This window comes from Canis lupus, chromosome 30, assembly GCF_003254725.2.
Source record: "Canis lupus dingo isolate Sandy chromosome 30, ASM325472v2, whole genome shotgun sequence".
In the NCBI taxonomy this organism is placed as follows: domain Eukaryota; kingdom Metazoa; phylum Chordata; class Mammalia; order Carnivora; family Canidae; genus Canis; species Canis lupus.
The window spans coordinates 37,818,555-37,842,151 of record NC_064272.1 but is presented as its reverse complement, the minus strand read 5'-3'; the positions used below and the strand labels follow the sequence as shown (position 1 = coordinate 37,842,151).

The window sequence follows — 23,597 nt, the reverse complement described above, 5'->3', positions numbered from 1 at the left end:
AAAGTAGAGAAATTGGGACTCACATTTCTGCTGGGGGTGTAAAGTGGTACAACTAGTTGGGAAGTCTGTTTGGCAATGTGCATGAAGCTGGACACACACTTATCCTATGTCCTGGCAATTCTAGTCCTAACCACGTATACAAGGGAAATGCATACATACACTTAGCAAAAGACACGCTTAAGAATATTCACTGCAGCACCATTCCTAGTAGTTCTGACTCGCAAACACCCCCAATAGTAGAATTAATAAATACCTTGTATTACATTCATACCATCTATACTACAAAGCAATGCAGATGTGCCCGACGACAGGGGGAAATCTCACTAACGTAATGTTGAAGCAAAGAAGCCAGATACAAAAGACCATGTATAGTATGATTCCGTTTAGAGAAGTTCAAGAGCAGGCAAAAACTAATTTTTGGTGTTAGAAGTCAAGATAATGGCTATCTCTGGAGGAAGAGGTAGGTAATGACTAGAAAGGAACATTCAAGTTGCTCCCGAGGTGTTGTGAATGTTCTGGTTTTTTATCTGGGTGCTGATTAAATTGATGTGTACACTTAGTGAAAATTCATCAAGTTGTACAATTATAATTTGTACACTTTTCTTGGCTGGGCTCCCTGACCTATCTAGAGGTTCATCTGACACACAGCTACCTGGGCTGGCCTCTGCTGGGGCAATCCAGGACACTCAGCTCTGCAACAAGTGCCTGTCATTCACCACAGGCCAGCCCAGGCATGTTCTCAGGGGGATGGCAGAGGTGCAAAAAGGGTTGTTCCCAATGGTCAAGACCATATCAAGCCATCATAGCTGCTACCATTCCATAGCTGCTACTTGCCAAAGCAAGTGAAATGGTGGAAACTAGAATCAAGGGGCGGGCAGGTTACTCTACTCACGGTGGACAAGCATTGCACAGTTACATGGTAAAGGGCATGGATGGATACAGGGAGAATGATCCACACAATCTCCCACAGTGTGAGAATAAGAAGCCTGAAGTTGATGGCAATATAGTGAAACACATACAATATTTGAGAAGTACGGGGTGCTTTAAGGGCACGAAAAAAGGGAACATCTCAAGTTTTATCTCATATTCAAATTATTCATGAAAAAATTTATGCATGGACATATCCATTCCAGACTACGAACTTCTTGTATATGCTCCATTTTCACATTTCCCTCAGCTGCTGGCATAATGCCTTGCATAAAATAGGCACTTGAACATTTGTGACATTAATGCTCTACCATAAAGGTAGTCCTATTTATCTCAGGCTCCAGAGGAAAAAAGAGACCCACATATGTAGCAATCCTATCTTTATATTTTATAGTCATTTCAGTGAGCTCATAATCTCTATTCATAGAATAGTCTCCTGTCAAGTGAAGGGCTGGAGGAGTTCCAGCCCAGTGATTGAATGGTGGGATCATTCAAATTTTGAGTGTTCTTTTTTTTGAGTGGGTACCTGGTGATGGGAGTCTTCTCCATTTTATTTATTTTTTTGTTTTTGTTTTTTTGTTTTTTATTTATTTATGATAGTCACACAGAGAGAGAGAGAGAGAGGCAGAGACATAGGCAGAGGGAGAAGCAGGCTCCATGCACCGGGAGCCCGACGTGGGATTCGATCCCGGGTCTCCAGGATCACGCCCCAGGCCAAAGGCAGGCGCTAAACCGCTGCGCCACCCAGGGATCCCTCTTCTCCATTTTAAAACATCGTGTCCTCATCGTGGTAAAGTAGGTAAACTGGGTAGCACAGTTGGTTAAGTGTCCCACTCTTGGTTTGGGCTCAAGTCGTGACCTCAGGGTTGTGGGATCAAGCCCCACCATGGACTCTGCACTCAGCGAGGAGTCTGCTTGGGATTCTCTCTCCCTCTCCCTCTGCCCCTCCCCACCAACTATGCACCCCTTCCCAATAAAATAAATAAATCTTAAAAAAATAAAATTGTGGTAAAAAATATATATCATGAAATTTACCATCTTAACTTTTAAATTATTTATTTATTTATTTATTTATTTTTAAAAGATTTTATTTATTTATTCATGATAGACACAGAGAGAGGAGAGAGAGAGAGAGAGAGAGAGAGGCAGAGACACAGTCAGAGGGAGAAGCAGGCTCCATGCAGGGAGCCTGACGTGGGACTCGATCCCAGGTCTCTAGGATCACACTCTGGGCCGAAGGCAGGCGCTTAAACTGCTGAGCCACCTGGGCTGCCCCCATCTTAACTTTTTTTAAATAAAGATTTTATTTATCCATTTGAGAGAGAGAGAGAGAGAGCAAGCACACAGGCGAAAGAAGAAAGGGCAGATGAAGAGGAAGAAAGAGTCCCAAGCAGACTCTCGCTGATTGCGGAGCCTGGACCCCAAGATCACAACCTGAGTCAAAATCTAGAGTTGGATGCCTAAACGACTATACCACCCAGGCACCCCATCTTAACTTATTTTAAAGGTGCAGTTCACTGGCCCTAAGTACACTCATATTATTGTGCAACCACCACCATCATCCATCTCTAGAACTTTACCTTCCCAAACTGAAACTCTGTACCCATTAAATAATAACTCTCCATTCTCCCTATGCCCCAGCCCCTGACAGCCACCACCTTACATTTTTGTCTCTATGAGTATGACTGGTTTAGGTCCTCATGTAGGTGGAATCATATAGTCTTTTTGTGACTGGATTATTTCACCAGCATTCTGTCCTCAAATTTAATCCATGTTGTAGTTTGTGTCAGAATTCCCTTCCTTTTTAAGGCTGAATGATATTCCATTGTATGTATGCACCACATTTTGTTCAGCCCTTCACTTACTGATGGGAACTTGGGATGCTTTACCTTTGACCATTGTGAAGTGATGTGGTCCTTTTACATGTGAAACAAATTCCACCTAGGTATGGAAACCAGTGCTGTAGGAACACTCACAGCATGCCCTGCCCCATCCAACATGCCCTGGGCAGGAATTTTCTAAAGCAGCTACAGGTCCCTTCCCACAGCAAACCAGCACAGACCTCATTAACACCAGGTACCCCATACCCACATTCTCTTGTAGACCTACCCAATCCAACATACGCCCAAAGCAGGAGTCCATCCAAAGCAGAGCCACAAGCTGGGCAGTGAGCAAGCTGCCTCAATGGGTCAGCACCATACTGAAGTGACTCCTGCCCAGGGGAAGGGGGAAGACAACCATATAGCAGTTCAACTGTCAGCCCCTAGCAGTGGGCTGGGGGCAGACATCTAGTCTGCCTGCAGACCCCACCCACCAATGAAAGATTTTCAGGGGGACAACACAGGGAAAGTACCCTGAAATTTGGCACTACTGCATCTCTGGCAAACACTTGGTCTGACTCAACTTAAGCCCAAGGAGTCCCTGGACTGGCCCACTAATACTATAGGGACCAAACCCTCCCCACAAGAGGCAAAGAGAACCACTGCAGACGACTGAACTGAAGGCAAAGGTGACTCAGCTACAAGAGTGGGGCCCACACAATACAGGTAGGAGACACCCTAGAAGAGCCAGGTTCTGGCAAACAGGATATTGCACTATGGAGTACCATAGAAGCTCTTCTTCATAAGGCACTACTTGCAAGAGGAGATGTAGCTGACTTTCCTAATACTGAGAAACAGACACAGAGAGTTAGATAGAATGAGGAGACAGAGGACTATGTCTTAAGTGAAAGAACAGAACAAAATTACAGTACAAGAGCAAAACAGAGATAAGTAATATGCCTGATAGGGAATTTATTTTTTTTTAGATTTTATTTATTTAATTGAGAGAGAGAGAGAGAGAGTGTGTGTGTGTGTGAAAGAGAGAGCATGAATGGGGGGAGGAGCAGACTTCCACATTCAGCAAGGATCCCCTCATATGGGACTCAATTCCAAGACCCTGGGATCATGACCCGAGCCAAAGGCAGATGCTTAGCCGACTGAGCCACCTAGGCACCCTCTGATAAGGAACTTAAAGTAATGGTCATAAAGATACTCACTGGGCTTGAGAAAAGAGTAGAAGACCTCAGTGAGATCCTCAATAAAGAGACAGAAAAAATGAAAAAGAACCAATTTGAGATGAAGAACTCAGTAACTGAAATTAAAAATACATTAGATGGAATAGCTAGTGGGCTAGAGGAAGAAGAACAGATTAGCAACCTGGAGGACAGAGTAATAGAAAGTAATGAAGCCAAATGGGAGAGACAAAAAAGAATAAAAATGAGAAGAGATTAAGGGAACTCAGTGACACTATCAAGCATAATAACATTTGCATTATAGGGATCCTAGAAGAAGGGAAAGAAAAGCAGGCAGAAAATGTATTTGAAGAAATTATAGCTGAAAAATCCCTGAATCTGGTGAAGGAAACAGACATCCAGATCCAGAAGGCACAGAGAGCCCACAGCAAAATTAACCTAAGGAGATCCACACCAAGGCACATAGTAATTAAAATGGCAAAAGAGAATTTTAAAAGCTGCAAGAAAAAAGAAAACAGTTACTTAGAAGAGGAAACCCCATAAGGCTAGCAGCTGATTTTTCAACAGAAACTTTGCAGGCCAGAGGGAGTGGAATGATACACTCAAAGTGCTGAAAGAAAAGAAAACCCGTGGGACGCCTGGGTGGCTCAGCAGTTGGCCTTTGGCCCAGGGCGTGATCCTGGGGTCCTGGGATCAAGTCCTGCATCGGACTTCCTGCAGGGAGCCTGCTTCCCCCTCTGCCTGTGTCTCGGCCTCTCTCTCTGTGTCTCTCATGAATAAATAAATAAAATCTTAAAAAAAAACAACCCTGCAACCAAGAATCTCTATATAGCAAGACTATCATTCAGAATAGAAGGAGATAAAGAGCTTTCAAGACAGACAAAAGGAATTCCTCACCACTAAACCAACCTTACAAGAAATGTTAAAGGGGATTCTTTAAGTGGAAAGGAGAGATGAAAAGCAGGAGGAAGAATAGTAGGAAGCATGAAAGCAGTAAAATTAAGTATATCTATAAAAATCAGTCAATAAATTCACAAAATTAAAGGATGTAAAGTAAGACACCATATACCCAAAACATGGTGGAGACAGGAGTAAAAGTTTGGTGCTTTTAGAATGGGTTCAAACTTAAGCATCCATCAACTTAATAGAGGTTGCTCTATGCTTAAGATGCTAAATTTAAATCTAAAAGTAACGACAAATTAAAAACTTAATATATATGCAAAAAAAATAAAGAGTATCCAAGTATATCACTAAAGAAATCCAGCAAACTGTGAGAGAAGTGAGTGAGAAGAAAGGAACAGAGGTGATCTGCCAAAACAACCACAAAACAAGTACCAAAATGGCAGTAAGTACATACCTATTGATAATTACTTTTTAAAAAAAAGATTTTATTTATTCATGAGAGACCCAGAGAAAGAGACAGAGACACAGGCAGAGGGAGAAGCAGGCTCCAGGCAGGGAGCCCGATGTGGGACTCGATCCCAGGTGTCTGGGATCACACCCTGAGCCAAAGGCAGACGCTCAACCGCTGAGCCACCCAGGTGTCCCCGATAATTACTTTGAATGTAAATGGACTCAAGGCTCATTGAAAGATATAGGGTGATGGAATGGATGAAAAAGCAGGACCCATCTATATGCTGCCTACAAGAGACTCATTTCAGACCTAAAGACACCTGCAGATTGAATGTGAAGGGATGGAAAAGCATTTAACATGCAAACAGAAGTGAAAAGAAAGCCAAGGTAGCAATATTTATTTATATCATACAAAATGGACTTTAAAGTAACTGTAATGAGACAAGGGAGGACACTACATAATCATGAAGGGAACAATCCAACAAGAGGACAACCGCTACAGGGGGAGGAGTTAAGATGGCAGAGGAGTAGGGGACCCTAATTTCTTCTGGGCCCTGGAATCCAGCTGGAGAGCTATCGCATCATTCTGAACACCTGTCAAATTAACCGGAGCTCTGAGAAAAGACTTGCTAGGATAGAAATAGAAAAGTGATCACTTTTTGCAAGGTGAGAGGTGTGGAGACGTGAACCCAAGACAGTATGTCAGAAGACAAAGCGCAGAGGGAGAGAGCCTCCGTAAGCCAGGCACTGGAAAGTACTAGAAGCAGCAGAGCACAAGGGTCGAACTCTTAAAAGTCTGCCTGAAAGGTGCTCAGGGGGCGAGGTGGAGTGGGAATCCCAGGTGGGACAGCATAGTCTCAGGATCCCCCGGATCACAAAAAGAATGGGGGTGCCTGAGTGCTGCAGAGTTCCCAAGCCCTGGAGGGGGGAAGCCAGCTGAAAACAGCGAGTCCAGGCTCCGGCTTTCTGCTTGGTGTTGCCATAAAGCGGGAACTGAGGCAGGGCTGGGCAACTGCTCTCCAGCTGGCGTCCCTCCAGAGGCAGAACTGCAGTGAGGCCTCCCTCCCATCCCTGGGAGGAGCGGCCCAGGCGCGTGCTGTAGGAGTCCCTAAAGTTTAGAGACTCTAAACAGGGTCACCTGCCTGAGATAAAATGCTCCATATCAGGCCGGGTGAACACAGAGTAGGGAAGGACACCAGGGAGACCAGGGTGCTTGACTCTATGAGGGCTCACCGAAGAGTGAAGGGCCGAACTTCCAGCTCTGGGGCTGTAGACTGGGCTGCAGCCTTGTTCATCCCCCCACCATCGGTGCTGAAAGCCCTCGGCCCCATAGTACAATCTGGGGCTGCTTACACTGCGCCCAGTGTTGTAGCAGGGGCAGTTCTGCTGGGACAACGATATCTAAGAATCAGGACAACAGGCCCCTCGCCAGAAAACCAGCAGAAACATCCAGCTAATACCGAGTGTCCCCCTCATAGAAGGCTGCAGAACTCCAGCTCTTGGGGAAAACAGTATATGACATTTGTGGGGTTTTTCTTATTATTCTGTAGTCTTTTGGTTTTATATTTTTCCCTTTTCAGCTGTTTTCTTATTTTATCATTTCTTTTTTTAAGTCTTTTTAAATTTTCATTCTTACATTTACATTTATATATATATATTTCTCATTTTTGGCTTCCTTTCATTGTATTTAATTTTATTTTTGTGTATATATATGTGTGTGTGTGTGTGTGTGTGTGTTTCTCTCTCCTATTTTGGGGTCTAGTTTCTTCTAACAAACAGACCAAAATACACTCAGGATCTAGTTTATTGTTCTGTTCTATTTCTTGTTTGACTTTCTCTCTCTCTCTCTGTTTTTTGTTTTTGTTTTTGTTTTTGTTTTGTTTTTTGTTTTGGTTTCTGTTCTCTTCTGATTTGTTTAGTGTATAGTTTTCTGGTGCCTTGTTGCTATTTTTGTATTTTCTCTCTCTTTCATCTGTTCTTTTCTGGACATAATGATGAGATGGGAAAACTCACCCCAAAAGAGAACAGGAGGCAGTACTCACTGCCAGAGATTTAATCAATATGGATATAAGTAAGATGTTGGAACTAGAATTTAAAACGATTATAAAGATACTAGCTGGGCTTGAAAAAAGCATAGAAGACACTAGAGAATCCCTTACTGGAAAAATAAGAGAACTAAAATCTGATCAGGTTGAAATAAAAAAGGCTATTACTGAAATGCAATAAAAAATGGAGGCTTAACTGCTAGCATAAATGAGGCAGAAGAGAGAGTCAGTGATATGGAAGACAAAATGATGGAGAACAAGGAAGCTGAGAAAAAGGTAGATAAACAACTACTGGATCATGAGAGGAGGATTCGAGAGATCAGTAATACCATAAAGTGAAACAATATTAGAATAATTGGGGGATGTGTGGGTGGCTTAGCAGTTGAGTGCCTGCCTCCGGCCCAGGGCCTGATCCTGGAGTCCCGGGATCGAGTCCCACATCGAGCTCCCTGCATGGAGCCTGCTTCTCCCTCTGCCTGTGTCTCTGCCTCTGTGTGTGTGTGTGTGTGTGTGTGTGTCTCATGAATAAATAAATAAAATCTTTTTTAAAAATTAGAATAAAAAAAAAATTAGAATAATTGGAGTTCCAGAGGAAGAGGAGAGAGAGAGAGAGAGAGAGAGAGAAAGAGAGAGAGAGAGAGGAGGTTTATTTAAACAAATTATAGCACAGAACTTCCCTAATCTGGGGAAGGAAACAGGCATCCAAGTTCAGGAGACACAGAGAATCCCTCTCAAAATCAATAAAAATAGGTCAACACCTTGACATATAATAGTGAAGCTTGCAAATTTCAGAGATAAAGAGAAAATCCTGAAAGCAGCTTGGGACAAGAAGCTCTTAACCTGGGACTCCTGGGTGGCTCAGTGGTTGAGCACCTGCCTTCATGCCATCGAGTCCCACATCGGGCTCCCTGCATAGAGCCTGCCTGTGTCTCTGCCTGTGTCTTTGCCTCTCTCTGTGTGTCTCTCATGAATAAATAAATAAAAATAAAAAAAGACGCTCTTAACCTATAATGGTAGAGATATAAGACTGGCAGCAGACCTGTCCACAGAGACCTGGCAGGCCAGAAAGGACTGGCATGATATATTCAAGGTGCTAAAGGGGGAAGATATGCAGCCAAGAATACTTTATGCAGCAAGGCTGTCATTCAGAATAGAAAGAGAAATAAAGAGCTCCCAGGAGAAACAAAAACTAAAAGAATTTGTGGTCACCAAACCAGCCCTACAAGAAATATTAAAAGGGATCCTTTGAGCGAAGAGAGAGCTCAAAAGTAACATAGACCAGAAAGGAACAGAGACAGTACACAGAAACATTGACTTTACAGGTAACACAATGGCACTAAATTCATATCTTTCAATAATTACTCTGAATATAAATGGGCTAAATGCTCCAATAAAAAGACACAGGGTATCAGATTGGATAAAAAAAAAAAAAAAAACCCAAGACCCATCAATATGCTGTCTACAAGAGACTCATTTCATACCCAAAGACACCTCCAGATTGAAAATGAGGGGGTAAAGAACCACTTATGCTAATAGATGTCAAAAGAAACCTGGGGTAGAAATCCTTATATCAAATAAATTAGATTTTTAAAAAATATTTTATTTATTTATTTATTTGAGAGAGAGAGAGTGAATGAGGAGAGAAGCAGAGGGAGAAGCAGACTCCCTGCTGAGCAGGGAGCCCGACATGGGGCTTGATCCTAGGACCCCAGGATCATGACCTGAGCCAAAGGCAGCCACTTGACCAACTGAGCCACCTTGGCACCCCCAATTTTTAAAATCTAAAAGTTAGATTTTATTTTATTTTATTTTATTTTTTGACCTCTGAACTTTTTATTGGCCTCCTGCTCCTCAAAGGGTACCATGTTTCTGCTGCCTCAATGCCTCAGAATTTTGGTGTTGTTGGTCTCAGACACCGCCTTGCTGTTCATGATCTTACAGGTGGTGGTCTTCTGGATGGTCTGTCTGCAAGGAGTTGCTGTTGTCCAGGGCATCAATAAGACTGAAGTCCTTCCCATCTTCCAACAGGTGACAACAGTAGGTGGCAATCTCAGCCTCCAGCTTGACCTTGACATTCAGCAGAGCCTCATATTCCTGGGCCTGGCACTGCCCCTCTGCCAGGCTGGGACAGCTCTGACTCCAGGTGCAGCAGGACCCCGTTGAGCTGTTCCATCTGCATCGCGTAGCAGGTCTCGACCTCCCTCAGGCTGTTCTCCAAGCTGGCCTTCAGGTTTCTCATTGAGTCCAGGTTGATCTCCAAGGACTGGGTGGTACTTCTCCGCTCCATGAGGGTCATCTCAGCTTCTCTTATCTCAGCAGTCTGTGTGGTGACCACCGTGGTGCTCTCCTCGATCTGCTGGGACCAGTACTTGTCCAGCTGCTCCCAGATCTTTTTTTTTTTTTTTAATTTTTATTTATTTATGATAGTCACACACAGAGAGAGAGAGAGAGAGAGAGGGGCAGACACACAGGCAGAGGGAGAAGCAGGCTCCATGCACCGGGAGCCCGACGTGGGATTCGATCCCGGGTCTCCAGGATCGCGCCCTGGGCCAAAGGCAGGCACCAAACCGCTGCGCCACCCAGGGATCCCTACTCCCAGAACTTCTGAGCCAGCTCGTCATACTGGGCCCGGATATCTGCCATGATCTTGCTGAGGTCCTGAGATGTGGGTGCATCCAACTCCACTGTCAACCCAGAGTTGACGATTTGGTTTTATAGATCCTTTACTTCCTCCTCGTGGTTCTTCTTCGTGAAGAGCAGCTCCTCCTTGAGAGCCTCGATCTCTGTCTCTAGCTGCAGCCCAGTGACATTGGTGTCATCAATGACCTTGCAAAGCCTATGGATGTCACTCTCCACAGACTGGTGCATGGCCACCTCCATCTCATACTTTACTCAGAAGTCGTCAGCAGCAAGACGGGCATTATCAATCTGCAGAATGATGCAGGCATTGTCCACAGCACTGGCAAAGATCTGAGCCCTCAGGTCCTCAATGGTCTTGAAGTAATGCCCCCAGTCTCTGACCTGGGGTCCCTTCTTCTCCAGGTGTTCCCGAGTTTTCATCTCCAGTTTCTGATCATCAGCCTCCAGGCTCCTCCCCCTCTCCAGGTAGGAGGCCAGGTGGTCATTCAGGTCTTGCATGGTCTCCTTCTCTCCCTGGATACCCTCTATGCCTGCCAGTCCCCCAACCATCCCTGCAGCTGGGCCTCCGGACCCCCAGCCACCCTGAAAGCTGGTGGAGCAGGATACAGAGATCTAGGAGCCCGAGCCCCCTGCACCTGCATAGACGCTGGCCACACTGCTGCTGATTATCTGGACCCGGTGGCTGGGTGACTGCCTGGAGCCCAGGGACTGGTCGTTGGAAGAGAAGGTGGAGCAGGTGGTGAAGCTCATGCTGTTCGGAGAGTAAGAAGGTGAGACGGGAAGCCAGGACTCAGGCTCCAGCCAGTGACAAATTAGATTTTAAACCAAAGACTGGAATAAGAGATGAAGAAGGACACTACATCATAATAAAAGGGTCTGTCCAATAAAAAGATCTAAGAAATATAAATATTTATGCCCCTAACTTGGGAGTAGCCAATTCTATAAACCAATTAATAACAAAATTAAAGAAACACATTGATAATAATACAATAATAGCAGGGGACTTTAACACCCCACTCACAGCAATGGATAGAATATATAAACAGAAGATCAACAAGGAAACAAGGGCTTTGAACAACACACTGGAGCAGATGGACTTCACATATATGTTCAGAACATTTTATCCCAACACAACAGAACACACATTCTTCTTGAGTGCACATGGAACATTCTCCAGAATGGATCACATACTGGGACACAAAGTAGGTCTCAACTGGTACCAAAAGATTGGGATTATTCCTTGCATATTTTCAGACCACAATGCTTTAAAACTTGCTCAATCACCAGAGAAAATTAGGAAGCAAGACAAATACATGGAGGTTAAAGAGCATCCTACTAAAGAATTAATGAGTCAATTGGGAAATTAAAGAAGAATTTTAAAAATTCATGGAAGCAAATGAAAATGAAAACACAACTCTTCAGAACCTTCGGGATGCAGCAAAGGCAAAGAGGGAAGTATATAGCAATACAAGCCTTGAAGAAACAAAACAAAACAAAAGTCCCAAATATACAATCTAATCTTACACTTAAAGGAGATGGAGAAAGAACAGCATGTAAAACCTAAATCCAGCAGGGGAAGAGAAATAATAAAGATTAGAGCAGAAATCAATGAAATAAAAATCAAAAGAATAGTAGAACAGATCAACAAAACTAGGAGCGGATTCTTTGAAGGAATTAATAAGATTGATAAGCCCCTAGGCAGACTTATCAAAAAGAAAAGAGAAAGGACCTGAATAAATAAGAACATTTTATTGGAGAGGAGAGATCACAACCAACACCAAAGAAATACAAAAAATTATAAGAATATGTTATAAGCAATTATATGCCAACAAATTAGGCAATCTAGAAGAAATAGATGCATTCCTAGAGACATAAAAACTACCAGAACTAAAACAGGAAGAAATAGAAAACCTGAAAAGACCTATAACCAGAAAAGAATTGAAGCAGTAATCAAAAAATCTCACAACAAATGAGAGTCCAGAGCTAGAAGTCTTTCCAGGAGAATTCTACCAAACATTTAAAGAAGAATTAAAACCTATTCTTTCTGGGATCCTTGGGTGGCGCAGCGGTTTAGCGTCTGCCTTTGGCCCAGGGCGCGATCCTGGAGACCCAGGATCGAATCCCACGTCAGGCTCCCGGTGCCTGGAGCCTGCTTCTCCCTCTGCCTATGTCTCTGCCTCTCTCTCTCTCTCTCTGTGTGACTATCATAAATAAATAAAACATTAAAAAAAAACTATTCTTCTGAAGCAGTTTTGAAAAATAGAAATGGAAGGAAAACTTTGAAACTCATTCTATGAGACCAGCATTCCTCCTTGAGTTTGATTCCCAAACCAGAAACCCCAAAATTCTCCCAAAAGGGAGAATTAGAGACCAACATCCCTGATGAACATGGATGCAAAAATTCTCACCGAGATACTAGAGGGAACATACCTCAATATCATAAAACATGATGCATCACATCAACAAGAGAAAGGATAAAAACCAGATGATCATTTCGATAGATGCTGAAAAAGCATCTGACAAAGTACAACATCCATTCATGATAAAAATCCTACACAAGGCAGGTTTATTTATTTATTTTTAAAAAAAGATTTTATTTATTCATGAGAGACACAGAGATAGAGAGAGAGAGAGAGAGAGGCAGAGACACAGGCAGAGGGAGAAGCAGGCTCCATGCAGGGAGCCCGACGTGGGACTCGATCCCGGGTCTCCAGGATCATGCCCTGGGCCGAAGACGGCGCTAAACCACTGATCCACTGGGGCTGCCCCAACAAAGCAGATTTAGAGAGAACATACCTCAACCCAATAAAAGCATATATGAAAAACCCATAGCTAATTCCATCTTCAATGGGGAACATCTGACTTTTCCTTGTTTCCTCCAGGAACAAGACATGGATGTCCACTCTCATCATTGTTATTCAACATTGCCTGAACAATCAGACAATGAAAAGAAGTAAAAGGCATCCAAATTAGCAAGGAAGAAGTAAAACTTTTTCTATTTACAAATGACATGATACTATATGCGTAGAAAACCTGAAAGACTCCAGCAAAAACTACTAGACTGATAAATGAGTTCAATAAAGTTGCAGGATACAAATCAATATACAGAAACCCACTGCATTTTTATACACTAATAATGAAGTAGCAGAGAGAGAAATTAAGAAAACAGCTCCATTTACACCCAAAATAATAAAATATCTAGGAATAAACTTAACCAAGGAGGTAAAAAGACCTACACTCTGATGAAAGAAATTGAAGATGACATAAACAATTGGAAAGATATTCTATGCTCATGAGTTGGAAAAACAAATATTGCTAAAATGTCTATACTACCCAAAGCAATCTACAGATTTAATGCAATCCCTATCACAATACCAACAGAATTTTTCACCAAACTAGAACAAATGATCCTAACATCTGTATGGAACCACTGAAGAGCCAAAACAATCTTGAAAAAAAAGAACACAACTGATGGTATCACAATCCCAGATTTCCAGATACACTACAAAGCTTCAGTAATCAAAACAGTATGGTACTGGCACAAAAATAGACATATATTTCAATGGAACAGGATAGAGAGCCCAGAAACAAACCCAGGATTGATTGATTCATTCATTCATTCATGAGAGAGAGACACACACACACACACACAGAGGCAGAGACACAGGCAGAGGGAGAAGCAGGCTCCACGCAGGGAGCCCGATGCGGGACTCGATCCCGGGTCTCCAGGATCATGTCCTGGGCCGAAGGCAGGCGCTGAACCACTGAGCCACCCAGGGATCCCCCCATGATTTATTTATATAGTCAGTTAATATTCTACAAAGGAGGCAAGACTATGCAATGGGAAAAAAGCAGTCTCCAACGAATGGTGCTGGGAAAACTTGACAGCTACATGAAAAAGAATGAAATTGAAAAAAAAAAAAAAGAAATTGTACCACTTTCTTACACCATACCCAAAAATAAATTCAAAATGAATTAAAGACCTAAATGTGAGACCTCAAACCATAAAAATCCTAGAGGAGAGCACAGGCAGTAATGTCTCTGACATTGGCTGTCGCAACATTTTTCTAGCTATGTCTCCTGAGGCAAGGGAAACAAAAGCAAAAATAAACTATTGGGACTACACCAAAATAAGCTTCTGCACAATAAAGGAAACAATCAACAAAACTAAAAGACAACCTATTGAATGGGAGAAGATATATGCAAATGACATATCCAATAAGGGGCCAGTATGCAAAATATATAAAGAACAATTGACACCAAAACTCACAAATAATCCAGTTAAAAAAATGGTAAAAGACATACAGATGGCCAACAGATACAGGAAAAGATGCTCGACATCGCTAATCATCAGGGAAATGTAAATCAGAAACACAATGAGATCTCACCTCACAGGTCAGAATAATTAAAATAAAAAACACAAGAAACAAATGTTGACCAGGATGTGGAGAAAAAGAAACACTTGGGATCCCTGGGTGGCTCAGTGGTTTAGCGCCTTCCTTCGGCCCAGGACATGATCCTGGAGACCCAGGATCGAGTCTCATGTCGGGCTCCCTGCATGGAGCCTGCTTCTCCCTCTGCCTGTGTCTCTGCCTCTCTCTCTCTGTGCGTCTCATGAATAAATAAATAAAATCTTTAAAAAAAAAAAGCATAAAATTGTCTTAAAAAAAAAAAAGAAAAAGAAACCCTTGCATACTGTTGGTGGGAATGCAAATTGGTGCAGCCACTGTGGAAAATAGTATGGAGGTTCCTCAAAAGATGAAAAATAGAACCATCTTATGATTCAGTAATTCCACTAGTGGATATGGACCCAAAATATACAGAAACACTAATTTGGAAAGGTAAATGTACCTTATGTCTATGATAGCATTATTTACAATAGCCAAATTACAGAAGTAGCCTAAGTGTCCATCCATAGGTGAATGGATACAGACGAGGTGGTATATATACCCAATGGATATCACCCAGCCAGACAAAAGAATGAATTCTTGCCATTTGCAACAACATGGATAGAGCTAGAGGGTATTATGCTAAGTCAGGGAAAGACATACCGTATGATTTCACTCATATATAAAGTGAAGAAACAAAACAAATGAACAACAACAAAAAAAGAGACAAACCCCAAAATAGACTCAACTATAGAGAACAAAGTGATGGTGACCAGAGGGGGATGGGTGAAATAGGTGTTTGGATTAAGGAGGGCACTTGTGATGAGCACCAGGTATTGTATGAAGTGTTGAATCTCTACACTGTATACCTGAAACTAATATAACACTGTGTGTTAACTATGCTGGAATTAAAATGAAATCTTTTAAATTAATTAATCAACTAATTAATTATTTTAAAAAGAATTCTTTTTCTGAGCAGATAAATCTGCCTGGGATCTTAGGAACAGGATAAGGCATTAAGCCAAACCTCATTGTTAACCCCAGGAACATAATCCAGAGTGTGGCAGGCACCATGATTTCAAAACTAGGCTTGCGGGTGGAAGGTCACAAGTAGACTGACAAGAGGATATTTCTAAGGTTGGCTCTTGCCTCCCTTCATATTTGTTTATGTCTGTTTTCGTTGATTCTGGGAACTTCACAGCACCATCCCAATATATTCCTTTTCTACTAAGGTTACCCAGAATTAGTTTCTGTTGTTTGTAACCAAGAACACTGACCAGCACACTGCAGTGACATCTTTTCGTTTGTCATTATTTTAAGACAAATTAAAACTTTAATGTAATTCATGTGTTAAATCTATCCAATAGGCACGGATTAAAGAAAGATAATACTCATTGTTGAAAAGGATGTGAAGAGTAGGTGCTGATGGGTTTTAATCTGGAACTCTGCTTAACGATTGAAAGTTTGGAGAGAAGATTCTGGATCTGATGGTGGTGACATAGCTTTTTTCCCCTGTTTTTTTCTTTGAAAAATTGTTTTTAAGATTTTTTTTTTTAAGTAATCTCTACACCCAACATGGGGCTGGAATTCACAACCCTAAGATCAGTAGTTGAATGCTCCACTGACTGAGCCAGTGTGTGTCCTCCATTTTTTAATTGTTATAAAAACACATAAAATTGTAAGCATTTTAGGTTTGCAGTGTTGAGTACTTTCACATTGTGGTGCACCATCGTCCATCTCAGGAATTCTTTTCATCTTGTAAAACTGAAACTCTACACCTACCAGGTAATAACTTCCCATTCTCCCTTCCCCCAAACCCTAGCAACCACCCTTAAACTTTCTGTCTCTATGATTTTAACCACTCTAGGTACTTCACATAATTGAAATAATATATTTATCTTTTTGTGACTGGCTTATTTTACTTAGCGTGATGAGGGAGACGCTTTTTAATCTCTCTGGATCCCCAATTAAAAACAGTGGGACGGCTGGGTGGCTCAGTGGGTGAGCGTCTGCCTTTGGCTCAGGGTGTGATCCCAGGGTCCTGGGACGGAGTCCTTCATCGGGCTCCCTGCATGGAGCCTGCTTCTCCCTCTGCCTGTGTCTCTGCCTCTCTCTATGTCTCTCATGAATAAAGAAAATCTTTAAAACACACACACACACACACACACACACAAACAGAGCAACTGGGGTCAAACCCAAAAACCCAAGGATAATATTTATAACAAAACTAGGTGCTATGAACTGTTTGCCCCTCAAATTTATACACTGAACCCTAAACTCCAATATGACATTGTTTGGAGATAGAGCTTTTAGGAGGTAATTAAGGTTAAATGAAGTCATGAGTCCCTAATACAATAGGATGGGTGGCCTGATAAGAGGGAAAGGTCTCTTTCCATGAACACACACCAATGAAAGGCCAGGTAGGGGCACCGTGGCCATCTACAAACCAGAAAGTGAGTTCTTCCTAGAAACCAGATCCTGCTGGACACTGATCTTGGACTTTCCACACTCCAGTACTGTGAGAAATAACTTTCTATTGTTTAAGCTACTCCGTGTGTGGTACTTCTCGACGGCAGCAGGATGTGACTTCTATACAAGGTGACGGTGCTTCCAGGAACTCCAAAATACAAGCTGGTGAGGACAAAGGATTGGTAACCACGGACCTGCACGGTATTAGCATCTGTGCAGAAAGAAGCAGAAGGGAGGAAGGAGGCATCTAACAGATCTGAGAATAGGAATTGGTAGAAAGAGTCAACAGACATCCGCTGAGAAGCCTGACCATTTAGAGAACAGCAGCTGAACCTGGGAAGTTCTCTTGGCCTTTCCACCAGGGGCTGAAGGCCGGGGCAGGGCTTTCTTCCAGAGCAGGGCCTCGCCCGTGGGAAGGAGAAGGCAGGGGTGACAACCAAAAGCAGAGGCGGGCGCGCAGGGGTGCGGAGCTGACCTGCAAACCAGCTCGGACTCATTTACAGGCCAGGTGGAGCCTGCGGAAGCTCCGGAGCCGAGCCAGGAGCAGAGTGAGGAGGCCTCTAGCTGGGAACGAGGAGCAACGTTAAAGACCAGCCGCAGGGATCCCTGCTGGGCTCAGCGGGTTAGCGCCGCCTTGGGCCCAGGGCGTGACCCCGGGGTCACGGGATCGAGTCCCGCGTCGGGCTCCCTGCAGGGAGCCTGCTTCTCCCTCTGTCTCTCTCTATATATAATAATATAATAAATAAATCTTAAAAAAAAAAAAAAAAAAAGACCAGCTGCCCAGGCGTCCTGCTCTTCCCCGCTCACTGTCCACCCGCTTGCAGGAGCTTGAACTCGGTCTTTCGCACCTGATGGCTTCGCGACCCCGGTCAAGTTCCAGAAACGCCACTCGTCCCCAGGTGCAAGTGAGGAGTGAAGCCGCAGCTCGTGCGCGGGGACGAGCAACACCCCGGCCCGGCCGAGAGGGGGGCTCCGGGCCCGCCCCGCCTGCCAGCGCGCACACTCGAGCCCCGACCCACGCGCTCCCGCGGGGACGCGGGGTCCGCTCTTCGGGGACCTGGGGCGGGGGGCGGCCGTGCAGAGCAGCAGCAGCGGGGCCGGGCCGAGCCAGCGGAGGCGGTGACCCCCGACGACCCGGAGCCCCAGCGCCAAGGGAAGAACCCAGCCCAGGCCTGGAGGAGACAGACTTGCGGGCTTCTGTGCATGATGGCAAGCCCTGTCCCCTCCCTGAGCCTCAGGTCCACCCCCCACCTCCCCACCCCATGACAGGGGTCGCCTAGAAGTCGGGGAGTCTCTTTTCTTTTTTAGAGATTTCATTCATTCATTCATTCATTCATTCATTCATTCATTTATTCATTCATTCATGCTAGACACACAGAGAGAGGCAGAGACATAGGCAGAAGGAGAAGCAGGCTCCCTGCAGGGAGCTGGATGCGGGGATGATCCCCATCCCAGGACCCCAGGATCACACCTGAGGCTAAGGCAGACCCTCAACCACTGAGCTCAACCATCCAGGCCGCCCCAAGTCGGGGAGTCTTAACAAACTAGAAGACAAGTCTAGTGCCAGACTCGCTAACGGCCAGCTCAGTGGGTTGGACCCTGAAAGTGGTGTTTCTCAGAGGACAGGCTGGCTTGAGTGAACACCACGTCCTCTGAGCCTATAAGCAGGACAAAGATGGCTTTCCGTCAGGAGGCTGGCAGAGGGTCCCTTCAGGAGAGGGCAGAGGGCAGGGGTCAGCACCCCATCATCGCTCTGCTGTGAGAACACAGAATTTCCATCTTGGCCTGACTCCCTCCCCTCTCCCTTCCCCTCCCTTCCCCAGCCAGCAGCCTCTGGGCTGCCTCCCCCCAGCCAGCTGGTGTATGCTCAGAAAATCCAAAGTCATTGCCATGTGAGTGGAGGGGGATGTAATTAAGAAGGCCCCTTTTATTTTGTTGAGGTAGTTTCCTTGTATTGTTAGTTTGTTAAGTGTCTTTAACTTAAATGGGTGTCAGTTAGTAAATTAGATTAGTTTTGTCAGTGCCTTTTCTATATTGAAATGCTCCTGTGGTTCCTTCCCCTCCTTTTGTGGATGTGCTGTAAATTACATTAATACATTTTTGTATGTTGAACTATCTTTGCATTCTGGGAATAATCCCATGCGGTCATGGTGTATAATCCTTTGCATATGCCACTGAATTGTTTGCTAGTATTTTGTGGAGGATTTTTGCATGGATGCTCATGACATTTGGGTGTGGTTCTTTCTTTCTTTCTTTCTTTCTTCTTTCTTTCTTTCTTTCTTTCTTTCTTTCTTTTTTTTATTTAAAGACTTATTTATTCAAGAGAGACACAGAGAGGCAGAGACATAGGCAGAGGGAGAAGCAGGCTCCATGCAGGGAGCCCGATGTGGGACTTGATCCCGGGACTCCAGGATCACACCCTGGGCCAAAGGCAGACGCTCAATGGCTGAGCCACCCAGGGATCCCTGCTGTCTGGTTTTGATAACAGGGTAATGCCTTTGTAAACTGAGTTGGGAAGTGTTCCCTCCTTTTCAGTTTTTTGCAAAAGTTTGAGAAAGATTGGTATTAGTTCTTTAAATGTTTGGTAGAATTCACCAACGAAGCCATTAGGTTCAGGGCTTTTCTTTGTTGGATTGTTTGGGTTTTAAGCAAAGTGTTACTCAAAACTTCTCAGCACCCTCTAGTTGTCAGATGTTGGGAAATTTTTTTATTACTGATTCAGTCTCCTTACTAGTTATAGTTCTATTCGGATCTTCTATTTCTTCATGATTTAGTCTTGGTGGGTTTGTGTTTCTAGAAATTTGTCCATTTTTAAAAAGATTTTATTTATTCATTTGACAGAAGGAGTGAGAGAGCACAAGCAGGGGGTCAGTAGAGAGAGAAGGAGAAGCAGATCCTGCACTGAGCAGGGAGCCCAATGTGGGACTCTACCCCAGGACCCTGGACTCATGACCTGAGCTGAAGGTAGATGCCTGACTGAGCCACCCAGGTGCCCCGAATTTGTCCATTTCATCAATGTTACCCAATTTGTTAGCATACAATTGTTCCAGTACTCTCTTGCAGTTTTTTTTTATTTCTGTAGAATCAGTGGTAATGTCCCCACTTCCATTTTTCAAAAGATTTTATTTACTTATTTGACACAGAGAGAGCACACACAGGGGAAGAGGGACAAACTGACTCTGTCGAGCAAGGGGCCTGACACAGGGCTTGATCCCAGGACCCTGGGATCACAACCCAAGCCGAAGGCAGATATTTAACCGACTGAGGCACCTCTCCACTTTCATTTCTGATGTGAATGATTTGTCTTCTCTTTTTTTCAGTCCATCTAGCTAAAGTTTGTCAATTTTGTTGTTTTTTTCAAACAACTAACTTCTGATTTCATTGGTATTTCTCTTCTGTATTTCATTTCTCTCTGCTCTAGTCTTTATTATGTCCTTTCTTCTGCTAGCTTTGGGCTTAGTTTGTTCTTTTTCTAGTTCCTTAAGATGTAAGGTAGGTTGCTGATTTGAGAACTTTTCTTGTTTTTTAACATAAGCATTCATAGCTATTCATAATAAACAACAGGGAAGAAGTCAAATCTCATACAAGATTATTGTATGAAAAAGAGAATAAGGAGCAGAATTACATCCTTATTAGCAGTGAAAGCATACCAATAGGATATGAGCAAGAGACATAAATGACAATCACTTATTTCAAAATGACCGAGACGATCTTTCCTTTTTTTTTTAATGTATGCTCGGGCAGCTCCGGTGGTGCAGCAGGTTAGCGCTGCCTGCGGCCCAGGATGTTATCCTGGAGACCTGGGATCGAGTCCACGTCAGGCTCCTGCATGGAGCCTGTTTCTCCCTCTGCCTGTGTCTCTGCCTCTCTCTCTCTCTGTGTCTCTATGAATAAATAAATAAAAATCTTTAAAAAAAATGTATGCTCCATGCCCAGCGTAGAGCCCAGTATGGGACTTGAACTCACAACCCTGTGATCAAGACCTGAACTGAAATTGAGTTGGTCACCCAACAGGCTCTGGTGCCCCAAATGAACTAAAAGATCTTAAGGAAATGGTATGTGATATGAAAGCATAACATCAATTAGGACGAGGAAAGCTCAGAAATGAAGTGAAAGAGCTCAGAAAAGAATATACAAATAAAAGAAGAAAAATACAAAATAAAGCCTAAAACAAAAGGAACACAAGGAGGAATAAATACGGCAGGTAACGCTATAAGAGAAATATAAGGAGGAAAGAAGGAACATCTAAAAAATAAAAAAGGAAGATATAAAGGATTGGAGAAAAAGCAAAAAATATTGAAGAGAGAACAAAGATCCAACATATGAATAACAAGAGTCTTCTTAAGAAGCAAATCAGAGCAAGAGAAAACTTGTAATTCTAAAACTTATAATTCAAAAAAGTTGTCATGAAATTTTTAAAAATCGATGTTATGTTTTGAAAGATCTTACCATTTGCCTGAGATAACTGACCTAGAACGAGTGACACCAAGGCATAGTTTGGCAAAATTACCAGAACTTATAGAAAAAGAAAATTATTTTTGAGAATTTAAATTTTTATTTTATTTTTAAAAATATTTTATTTATTTATTCATGAGAGGCACAGAGAGAGAAAGACACACACAGGCAGAGGGAGAAGCAGGCTCCTCACAAGGAGCCCGATGTGGGACTTGATGCCGGGACTCCAGGATCTCGCCCTGAGCCAAAGGCAGACACTCAACTGCTGAGCTACCCGGTCATCCCAAAATTTTATTTTTATTAGAGAGAGAGCGCATGAGTGCATGTGAGTTGGGGAAAAAGGAGCAGAGGGAGAAGAAGAGAGAAAAAAATCTTCAGCAGTTTCCACATTCAGTGCAGAGCCCAATGTGAGGCTCTATCTCACAACCCTGAGATGATGACCTGAGCTGAAATCAAGTCAGGCTTAACTGACTGAGCCAGCCAGATGCCCCAAGAAAGAAATATATTTGATGAAACTAGGAGCAAGTAAAAAGGGCAAACAAATTGCAAGGGAAAGAAAATTCGGTTTTCATCATAAGAAAATGAAATATCTTGAGGAAAGAAAATGTGAACCCAAAATTTTATGTTTAGATAATTGATTTTTACATGTAAAGGCTATTGCTATGAAAAAGCTCCAGGAATATTGTAACCCTTCCTGGGAAATCTAGTACAGAGTGAGTTTCAATGGTAAAAAAACAAAAAACAAAAAACAAAAAAACAAAAAAAAACAAACACTAGTTGTGAACATTAAACACAGAATTCCTTGGAGAACTAAAAGTGTTACAAGAGGGATGCCTCGGTGGCTCCGTTGGTTGAGTGTCTGCCTTCAGCTCGGGGTCCTGGGATTGAGCTCCACATCAGGCTCCCTGCTAAGCAGGGAGTCTGCTTCTCCTTATCCTGCTCCCCTTGCTTGTGCTCTCTCTCTTTGTCAAATAAATAAATAAAACATATTTTTAAAAAGTATTAAAAGGAAGAAGGTATTTAATGGTATAGATTCAGATAATACATAATATGTCTGTTGAAGTAGAGAGGAGTGGAAGGGGTAGAGTGAAAAGTATGTGCAAAAGAAAATTTTTAACTTTTCTCCTCTTTTTAATTTTAAAAGTTTTTTTATTTTTAAATTATTTTTATTTTTAAAAAATATTTTATTTATTTATTCATGAGAGACAGAGAGAGAGAGAGAGAGAAAGAGAGAGAGAGAGAGAGGCAGAGACACAGGCAGAGGGAGAAGCAGGCTCCATGCAGGGAGCCTGACGTGGGACTCCATCCTGGGACCTGAGGATCACGCCCACTCAACTGCTGAGTCACCCAGGCGTCCCTAATTTAAAAAGTTATTCATTGATTTAAGCAATCTCTATACCCAATGTGGGGATCGAACTCATGACTTGGAGATCAAGAGTCACATGCTCTTCAACTGAGTCAACCAGACACTCCTTACACCTTTCTTAACAATTATATTGGTGATGATTGTACTCTTATTTTGGAGAGTGTTATTTATATAATGTGGGCTAAAGTAAATGAGTAATTATGGCTTACCCCTATGTTCTGTTTTTTTTTTTAACATTCTTAGTTTATTAATCCTCTCATGAAAAATCTGCAGAATCATCACAGATAAAGCCACTGCAGAATCTTTACTCCTTCTGTTGTCCAATCTCCAGCTCACTTTTTGCCAGCACCAACATTGGCTTTTGCAGTCCCCCTGACTTTCTTCATTCTGTTTTTGCATTCTTTGCGCTGTTTTCTTGATGTCTTTTTCTTCTCATACAGGCCATGTCTTGCAAGTCTATGTTTGGGTTCATTTTTCTTTGCATAATCCAAGGAATCATAAATCATGCCAAAGCCAGTTGTCTTGTCACCACCAGGATGGGTTCTGAATCCAAATACAAATATGACATCTGGTGTGGTCTTGTACATTTTGGCTAGTTTTTCCCGAATTTCTGTCTTAGGTACTGTTGCCTTCCCGGGGTGAGGAACATCAATGAGCATCTGTTTCTGCTGAAGTGGTTGGTCATGAACTTCCTGGTCTGGATAGTTACTGTGTCGTTCATGATGGTGGCCGAGCTTCAAGCAGCCGGGGAGGAAAAGAGATACCCCTATGTTCTTGAGAACTAAGAATCTCAGTGTGGAAGACAGGAAATAAACATGCAACATAGAAAAGATTATGAAAACCCCCCCCTGCAGCCGTGAATTTGAAGGAACCATATAAACTTTTTATCTCTATAAAGATCTAGATCTCTTTCTAGCTCTGACCACCAAAGCACCTTAGAA

At 43.0% G+C, this 23,597-nt stretch overlaps 2 pseudogenes; both read right to left on the bottom strand.

The window, feature by feature from the left end:
- Positions 1-9,215: 9,215 nt before the first annotated feature.
- Positions 9,216-10,728, bottom strand: LOC112675593 (keratin, type I cytoskeletal 18-like; annotated as a pseudogene).
- Positions 10,729-22,913: 12,185 nt separating this feature from the next.
- Positions 22,914-23,392, bottom strand: LOC112675439 (40S ribosomal protein S24-like; annotated as a pseudogene).
- Positions 23,393-23,597: the final 205 nt, after the last annotated feature.